This window comes from Mus pahari, chromosome 3 (assembly GCF_900095145.1).
Source record: "Mus pahari chromosome 3, PAHARI_EIJ_v1.1, whole genome shotgun sequence".
Taxonomy (NCBI): Eukaryota; Metazoa; Chordata; class Mammalia; order Rodentia; family Muridae; genus Mus; species Mus pahari.
The window spans coordinates 20,097,377-20,104,787 of record NC_034592.1 but is presented as its reverse complement, the minus strand read 5'-3'; the positions used below and the strand labels follow the sequence as shown (position 1 = coordinate 20,104,787).

The window sequence follows — 7,411 nt, the reverse complement described above, 5'->3', positions numbered from 1 at the left end:
TTTGAACTCAGGACCTTTGGAAGAGCAATCAGTGCTCTTAACCACTGAGCCATCTCTCCAGACCCCTGACAATTTTCTTTAAAACAATGCCTCCACTTCATGTAAATCATGGTCAAAATAACGTGTCAGCCCTGTTTGTCTAAAGTCCTGGTATTGTATGGATGGTAAGCAGCAGCCAGCTATGGCGACAAGTGATGGAAAATAAGATTACATGAAGAGTTTTCCCAACTTCCCTACCACATAGATGTACACTCCAATTCAATCTAGATGACACAGAGGCAGGCAGAACGCTCAGGGAGCTTTTCTTTTGCATCCTAGTACAGACCAGAAGAACAACCACAAACTGTTCAAGGGCTATCAATGCATGCAAATCTATCTATCTATCTATCTATCTATCTATCTATCTATCTATCTATCTATCCATCCATCCATCCATCCATCCTTCCTTCCTTCCTTCCTTCCTTCCTTCTTCCTTTATTTATTTATTTATTTAGACAGTCTTATTATATAGACCAGGGTGACCTGGAACTCATAAAGATCTGCCTTCCTCTACCTCCCAAGTACTGGGATCAAAAAGATGTACATCCCCACACTGGGCTTTGTCTAGGCTGGCCTTGAACTCATTACGTAGCAAGGATCTTGGATTCTTTCGTGTTTGTTTTTTGAGACAGGGTCTCATTATGTAGCCCTGGCTGACCTCAAACTCACAGAGATCCACCTGCCTCTGCCTCCCCTTGCCTGGCTGAACTTGGACTTTTAAAAAATGATTTGTATGTTTATTTATTTATTTCGTTTTTTGAGACTGGGTTTCTTTGTGGATCCCTAACTGTCCTGAAACTTGCTCTATAGGTCAGACTGGTCTGAAACTCAAACAGAACTCCCTGCCTCTGCCTCTCAAGTCCTAGAATTAAAGGCATGTGCCACGACTACCTGGCTCTAATTCTTATTTTTGAGATTATTATGTAATTACTTCATTTCCTCTATTCCCTTTTATGTACTACCTCCTTTTCTGATTTGCTTTCACTCAAATTTATAAACTCTTTTTGTTCAATTGTTGTTGTTGTGTGTGTGTGTGTAACGTATATACACATACATGTATATATAATGTTTTTATACACACACACACACACACACACACACACACACACACACATAATGGCTCTGCTATTTTTCATCCACCATAGTAGTATGCAGGTGTTCTATGGCTTTATCTTACAATGCTTGGGTTTTATGTTTCATTTCCCCACATAATTAATTAAAATAAACTGTTTTTTTATATGTTCTTTTGAATCTTCATGTACATTTTGTTTTGTAACTAGACAATTTGATTCCCTGAGCCTCAAAATTCTACTGTGTAAAGTAAGGGTGATTATACATACCCATGGCTGGCTGTGTGCTTTCAAGGAACTGTCTCCCACAGTTCCTGTGTAGCCCTGGCTGTCCTGGAACTTAATCTCTAGACTAGACTGTTTGTTGTTGTCGTTTTGTTTGTTTGCTTTTTTTAAATGGGAGATTTGAAAAGAATTTTGTGATCTAATTGTGTAAAATAGTTGCTGGGTGTGATGGTACACATCTTCAGACCTAGCCGAGGCAGAGGCAGGCAAACTCTCTTGTGAATTTGAGACCAGCTTGGTCTACATAGTGAGTTCCAGGACAGCCAGAGCTACATAGTGAGACCCTGTCTCAAAACAAAACAAGCACCCCCCAAAAAATACCCAGAAAAATAAAACAAAAATAGGGTTGGTGTTGGTACAGTTTGGTGGTAGAACATAAGTTTGTCATACATAAGATCCTGGGTCTGGCACTGGTACAAACCAACAACCCAGCAAGTGAGTACAGAGAGAGATGCTGAGATGGTGACTCTTCTCACCTGAGGGTCTCTGTGTCTCTGCGTTTATATAACACCACAGGATCCCTGCATTTGTGGAAGGATTAAGGGAAGAGTTTTCCTGATCCATCTGGTTTGCAGACTGTACTTTAGGACAGCCATTGTTTACCTGTATTGTTCTTCAAGAGTGAAGACAAGTGTCCCAGCAAGGCCCCATGGGAAAACCTCTAAGACTTCTGTTCAAGCTATGGACTTTGAACTGGGTCTTCTGAACACTGGGTCTGTGTGGGACTGGAGAGCTCCTGGGCTGAGTCACCTCCTTCAGCTCTGACTGGGGCCTGTGGGAGTACTCATCAAGGCCTGCTACCCTGAAGGCCGGGGCATCTGTTCTCATGCCGCAACCCTAGCTAGGCTCCAGTTCACTAAGTTCACTAAAGTGAATGTAGTCGCGCGCGTGCGCGCGCGCGCGCGCGCGCGTGTGTGTGTGTGTGTGTGTGTGTGTGCGTGTGCGTGTGCGTGTGCTTGTGCGTGTGCGTGTGTGTGTGTGTGTGCGTGTGCGTGTGCGTGTGCGTGTGCGTGTGCGTGTGTGTGTGCGTGTGCGTGTGCGTGTGCGTGTGCGTGTGCGTNGTGCGTGTGCGTGTGCGTGTGTGTGTGCGTGTGCGTGTGCGTGTGCGTGTGCGTGTGCGTGTGTGTGTGTGTGTGTATCAAGGACACACTGGGTGTTGTTCCTCCAGAGCTGACCTTTTTGCTTTCTGAGATGGTCTCTGACAGGGACTTTGGCTTCACCTAAGCAAAGCTGGCTGCCTCACAAGCCCCAGGAACCCTCCTGTCTGCCTTTCTCTCATTTGGGTTGCAAGTACATGCAACAATGCCTGGCTTTGTGTTTGAAGTATGAGGTTCCCACTCAGGTCTTCAAGCTTGTGTGACCTGAGGTGGATGGTGGAAACATTTTGGTTGAGTACTTGACCGGCTCTAGAGGTCTCTTGGTCTCTCTTCCTATAGAGGAGCTCTGCAAACTTGAGGGAACGAGATGGGATTATATGAGATAGAAAATAGCCCAGGCCACTTGATTCTCCATGCTAAAATGGGCTCTAATCCATGTTTCCTTTTTGGTATTGGATTAAAGAATGTAGGGCATCGCTAGGATTGGCTGTTAATAATACCCAGGACAAATATATGCTGTGAGGATTTGGGGGACGAGATAAGGCTGTAGGAAGGATGCAGATGCACCAGTTAGGCACGCCTGTGAACACTTGTGCTGGGTTGGACTTTTCTCATTGTGTCTCCACATTCCCCAATCTGAATGTCTCCTGAGCAATATCTTTTTACTGCATTTAAATTAAGTTTTGGAGCCGGGCGTGGTGGCACACGCCTTTAATCCCAGCACTCTGGAGGCAGAGGCAGGNGAATTTCTGAGTTCGAGACCAGCCTGTTCTACAGAGTGAGTTCCAGGACAGCCAGGGCTGTACAGAGAAACCCTGTCTCGAAAAAAAAAAAAACCATAAATAAATAAATAAATAAAGTTTTGGTAGCAAAAGATATATTCAGCCTGAGTCATTTGTTAAGTTCAAATAAAGCAGAGGGGGCTGGACTGTATATAGCTCAGTGGCAGAGCACACACTTAGCTCCCCTACCAGGTCACAACCCCAGCACAGCCACAGGCAGGCACACCTTTTGTGAGAGAGTGTCCTGTCCTTCGAGAGTCCTGCATTCAGCCAAGGTGGTTCTGCTTTGGGAATTTCGCTGACTTTAACTAAAACCTAGGACACCTGCGCTTTGATGCCCCCTCCACACTCCAAGAGTTCTTTCAACAGAAGACCTCAAAGGAATGTAGAGGAGGCCCTCCACAGTGGTTCCAGGGCACTGAGTTCTGTTTTCTAGTTGGCTTGCTTGTCTGTTTGTACTAGTCGAAGCACAGAGCAACACTGGGGCATACCAGCAATTAGAGCTAATCATTTTGTCTCATAAAGGCAACATTTTGCTCTACGTTTTTCCAGTTTGCCTGTGCATTTATACTTTTAAAAAATGGCTGTATGTATAACATTAGAGGGAAAAGAGACTGTGAATTTCAGTAGAGCAGCAAAGGACATAAGGGAGGGCTTGGAGGGAGGGAAAGGAAGGGAAATTATGTAATTACATTATAATCGTAAAAATAAGAAAATTAGCCAGGTGGCGGTGGCGCACGCCTTCAATCCCAGCACTTGGGAGGCAGAGGCAGGTGGATCTATGAGTTTGAGGCCAGCCTGGTCTACAGAGCAAATTCCAGGACAGCCCTGTCTCAAGAATTAATTAATTAAAAAGCCCTCAACTCAGGTATTCCCAGTATAAGTCAAGAAGTTAAGGCACAGAGAGAATAAATAACTTCAAGGTCACAAAACAACATCAAACCCAGTTGTATTTGCTTTGAAACATTGACATGCCAGCCTTCAATGAAATACATAGGATTCTAGTGCCCTAGATGTGACTTTGTGTAAAAGTTGTAGGGCTGAAGAGATGGGTGAGTGGGCTTGACATGAATCCCATCCCTAGAACCCCTAAAGATGGAAGGAGAGCCAGGCATAGAGGACCCCACAATCAAAGCACTCAGGAGGCAGGGGCAGGATCATTGCAAATTTGAGGTCAACCTGGACTATGTAGCCTCAAAAGGTAAAATAGAAATCCAGGCTCCTGGTTTTACTTAAAACTGTGGTCACAAATCCCAAATTAGCTTTTAGAACTGTCCAGAAATGGTAAACTGCGGAAATTCACTTCCGTGATCTCTAGGAAGATACAAGGTATCTATTTTTCTCAAATCTTCCACTGTCACTTATCCCCTCACCCCCACCCCAGCTGATATCATCATCTCCACCAGCCCATTACAGCATCCTGTGGTCTCAGCCCCTCCCGCCCAGGTCAGGTGGGCCATGCCCCTCTCCTAGAAGGGGAGGCAGGATCCTGATCCACCCTTCTTTTGTTTTTGCCAAAGCCAAATGTTCTGATATCTCACATCTTTCAGAACAAACAAAACCTTCCTTTACTTTCTTATCTCTGTTCTCTTGGTTTATTTGTTCTCTGCTACCTTTAGCAAGTCTTTCTGAAAAGGATTGTCAAGGTCATCTCTCTGTCTGTCCTCCCTCTCCCTCTAGTCTGTTCTTGTCTCACTGAGAGCCTGTCAAAGGCAGCCGAGCTCATGTCTGGAGTGTAGCTTGGCTGGCCTCTAGACCAGACTGGCCTCAAACTCACAGACACCCACCTGCCTCAGCCTCTGCCTCCCAAGTGCTGGGATTAAAGGTGTGAGCCACCATCGCTTGTTTATTTTTATTTTATGTATATGGGTATTTTTCCAGTATGTATGTCATTGCACCATTTGCATATAGTGACCACAGAGGCCAGAAGAAGAAGGTGTCAGATCCCCTGGGCCTGGGGCTGCAGTTGAGTCACTTTGTGGGAGCTGAGAATCAGACTCCAAGTCCCCTGCAAGAGCAGTGAGTTCTCCAAACCGCTAAGCTGTTTCTCCAGCCCCTAAAGTTTTAGGGTTTTATTTGATTTTATTTGATTCCCTGGAATTGGAGCTATAGATGGTTGTGAGCCACCATGTGGGTGCTGGGAATGGAGCCCAGGTCCTCTAGAAGAAGCAGCCAGTGCTCTTAACCACCGAGCTGCTTCCCCAACCCACAAAATAAAATAAGACTCCTGGTACCCTCCTAATGTCCATGTCTCCTTTCTTTGTACCCCTCAGTAGTCTCCTGCCTCTTCTCTTCTCTTCCTGTCCCAAGTGCTGGCGTTTGTTATACAATATGTGTCACATTGGCCTGCTTTTTCCATCTCCATCCACAGTACCTCAGGTTACCTCCCCACCTTCCATGGGTCCACACCACTCATCCAATAAAAGATAAAAAGTTCAATTCCCAGCAACCGCATAGTAGCCCACAACCATCTGTTAATGGGATCCGATGNCCTCTTCTGGTGTGTCTGAAGACAGCTACAGGGTATTCATATACATTAAATAAATAAATAAATATAAAAATAAATATAAAATAAAAATAAATATAAAAAAATAAATCCACCAATGGATGACTCCACTGACAAGCTCCAGGTCTGGTGACTGCTTACCTCTGAATTATAGCACATCAGGGACCAAGCCATCAACCCATAAGCCTGTCGTCTGCCTCCATCCGAAGCCCATACACACCTATTCAGCCCCAAGCCGATGTCAAGTGTCTTTTCTTTGTCCCCTACAAGCTTTTTGAGTGTCCCTCTCTTCTCTCTATTTGGTGGCTGCTTCTTAGTCAGGACTGACTTCCTGGGATGGCCTTGCTCCATCCCTGTTTGTGCTGTGACCTGGACCCTGGCATACTCTTTTCCAGGCACACAGGAGACACTTTGGGTACTGCTTTCATCGAGTGGTTGCTCCCATCGTGAGTCTGTGAGGCCTTGGGAGCTGGCTGAAGCTTGTGTTGCTCCTCCAGTATCTGCTACACTTGGGCCCCCAGCCAGTGCTCACTGAGGGAGTGAAGGCATGAATGTGTGTTTTCCTATATCATTATTTCCAATGGGTACACACTAGTCTATTAAAGGAATATAACCTAATTTGCTCAAACATGTTCTGTCCAGTTTTTCACTACACCACAAAATAAGTATATCACAGGAAATATTTTTGAGTAATCTGTGGACTATTGTGCTGGCATTTAAAATCCTAGGGGTCTGACTGGGACTGTAGCTCAGTGACGGAGCACTTGCCTAGTATGTGTGGGGCCCCAAGTTCAATCCCCTAAAAGGACCACAAACAATTAAGTCCCAAGAAGTAGAAGTATTTCTCTCTTATTAATCTTATTTTTATATTTTAATTTTAAGGCAGGGTTACATGAGACTATTTCATGCGAGTACATAGAGTACTTTGAGCATATCCTCCCATCCAAGATGCAGTTTTACTAACATAGGAAAATGAGTATATAAAGTAAAAGAAAACCATGAAAGATGATCTCAGCTATATGAAGTCACATAGAAAAGCTAGTATAAAGTGAACTAAAAGTTAACTAAATATATTTAGGTTGGCAAGATTACAAAGGATTTTCCCTTGTTTCCCTTTTATGGTACTGGGGATTGAACCCAGGACCTTGTGTTTGCTCCCCAACAGTGTAGCAGTCACTGGAGGAACAGCAGCAGCTTCTGCCAGCTCCCAAGGCCGCACAGGCTCATGATGGGAGCTTGGAGATGGTTTCCAATTATTACCTAGGCTGGCTTTGAACTTGCCACCTTCCTACTTCAGCCTCTTGAAACAAGCATTAGATGTATTTTTAATATTATTTATCTGTTTTTTTATGTTTTGCATTATTTTATTTTGTGATGCTAGTGCTCAGATCTGCGCCTTCCACTGCTGGGCAAGCACCCCACCTCCAAGCTACACCTCTGCCTGCCTGGGGTTTTGTTTTTGTTTTTGTTTTTTGTTTTTTGTTTTTTTTTTAAAGATTTATTTACTTATTATATGAAAGTACACTGTAGCTGTCTTCAGACACTCCAGAAGAGGGAGTCAGATCTCGTTACAGATGGTTGTGAGCCACCATGTGGTTCCTGGGATTTGAACTCTGCACCTTTGGAAGAGCA

The 7,411-nt window shown here is 44.4% G+C and overlaps 1 protein-coding gene and 1 non-coding gene across 3 annotated transcripts in view; one reads left to right on the top strand and one right to left on the bottom strand.

The window, feature by feature from the left end:
• The window catches only part of Stxbp1 (syntaxin binding protein 1), a 62,321-nt gene that overhangs the window by 15,782 nt on the left and 39,128 nt on the right, over positions 1 to 7,411 (top strand). The window lies entirely within an intron of this gene.
• Positions 243 to 370, bottom strand: LOC115063690. The gene has a single exon (XR_003843573.1). It is a non-coding gene; the product is annotated as a small nucleolar RNA SNORA31 (small nucleolar RNA).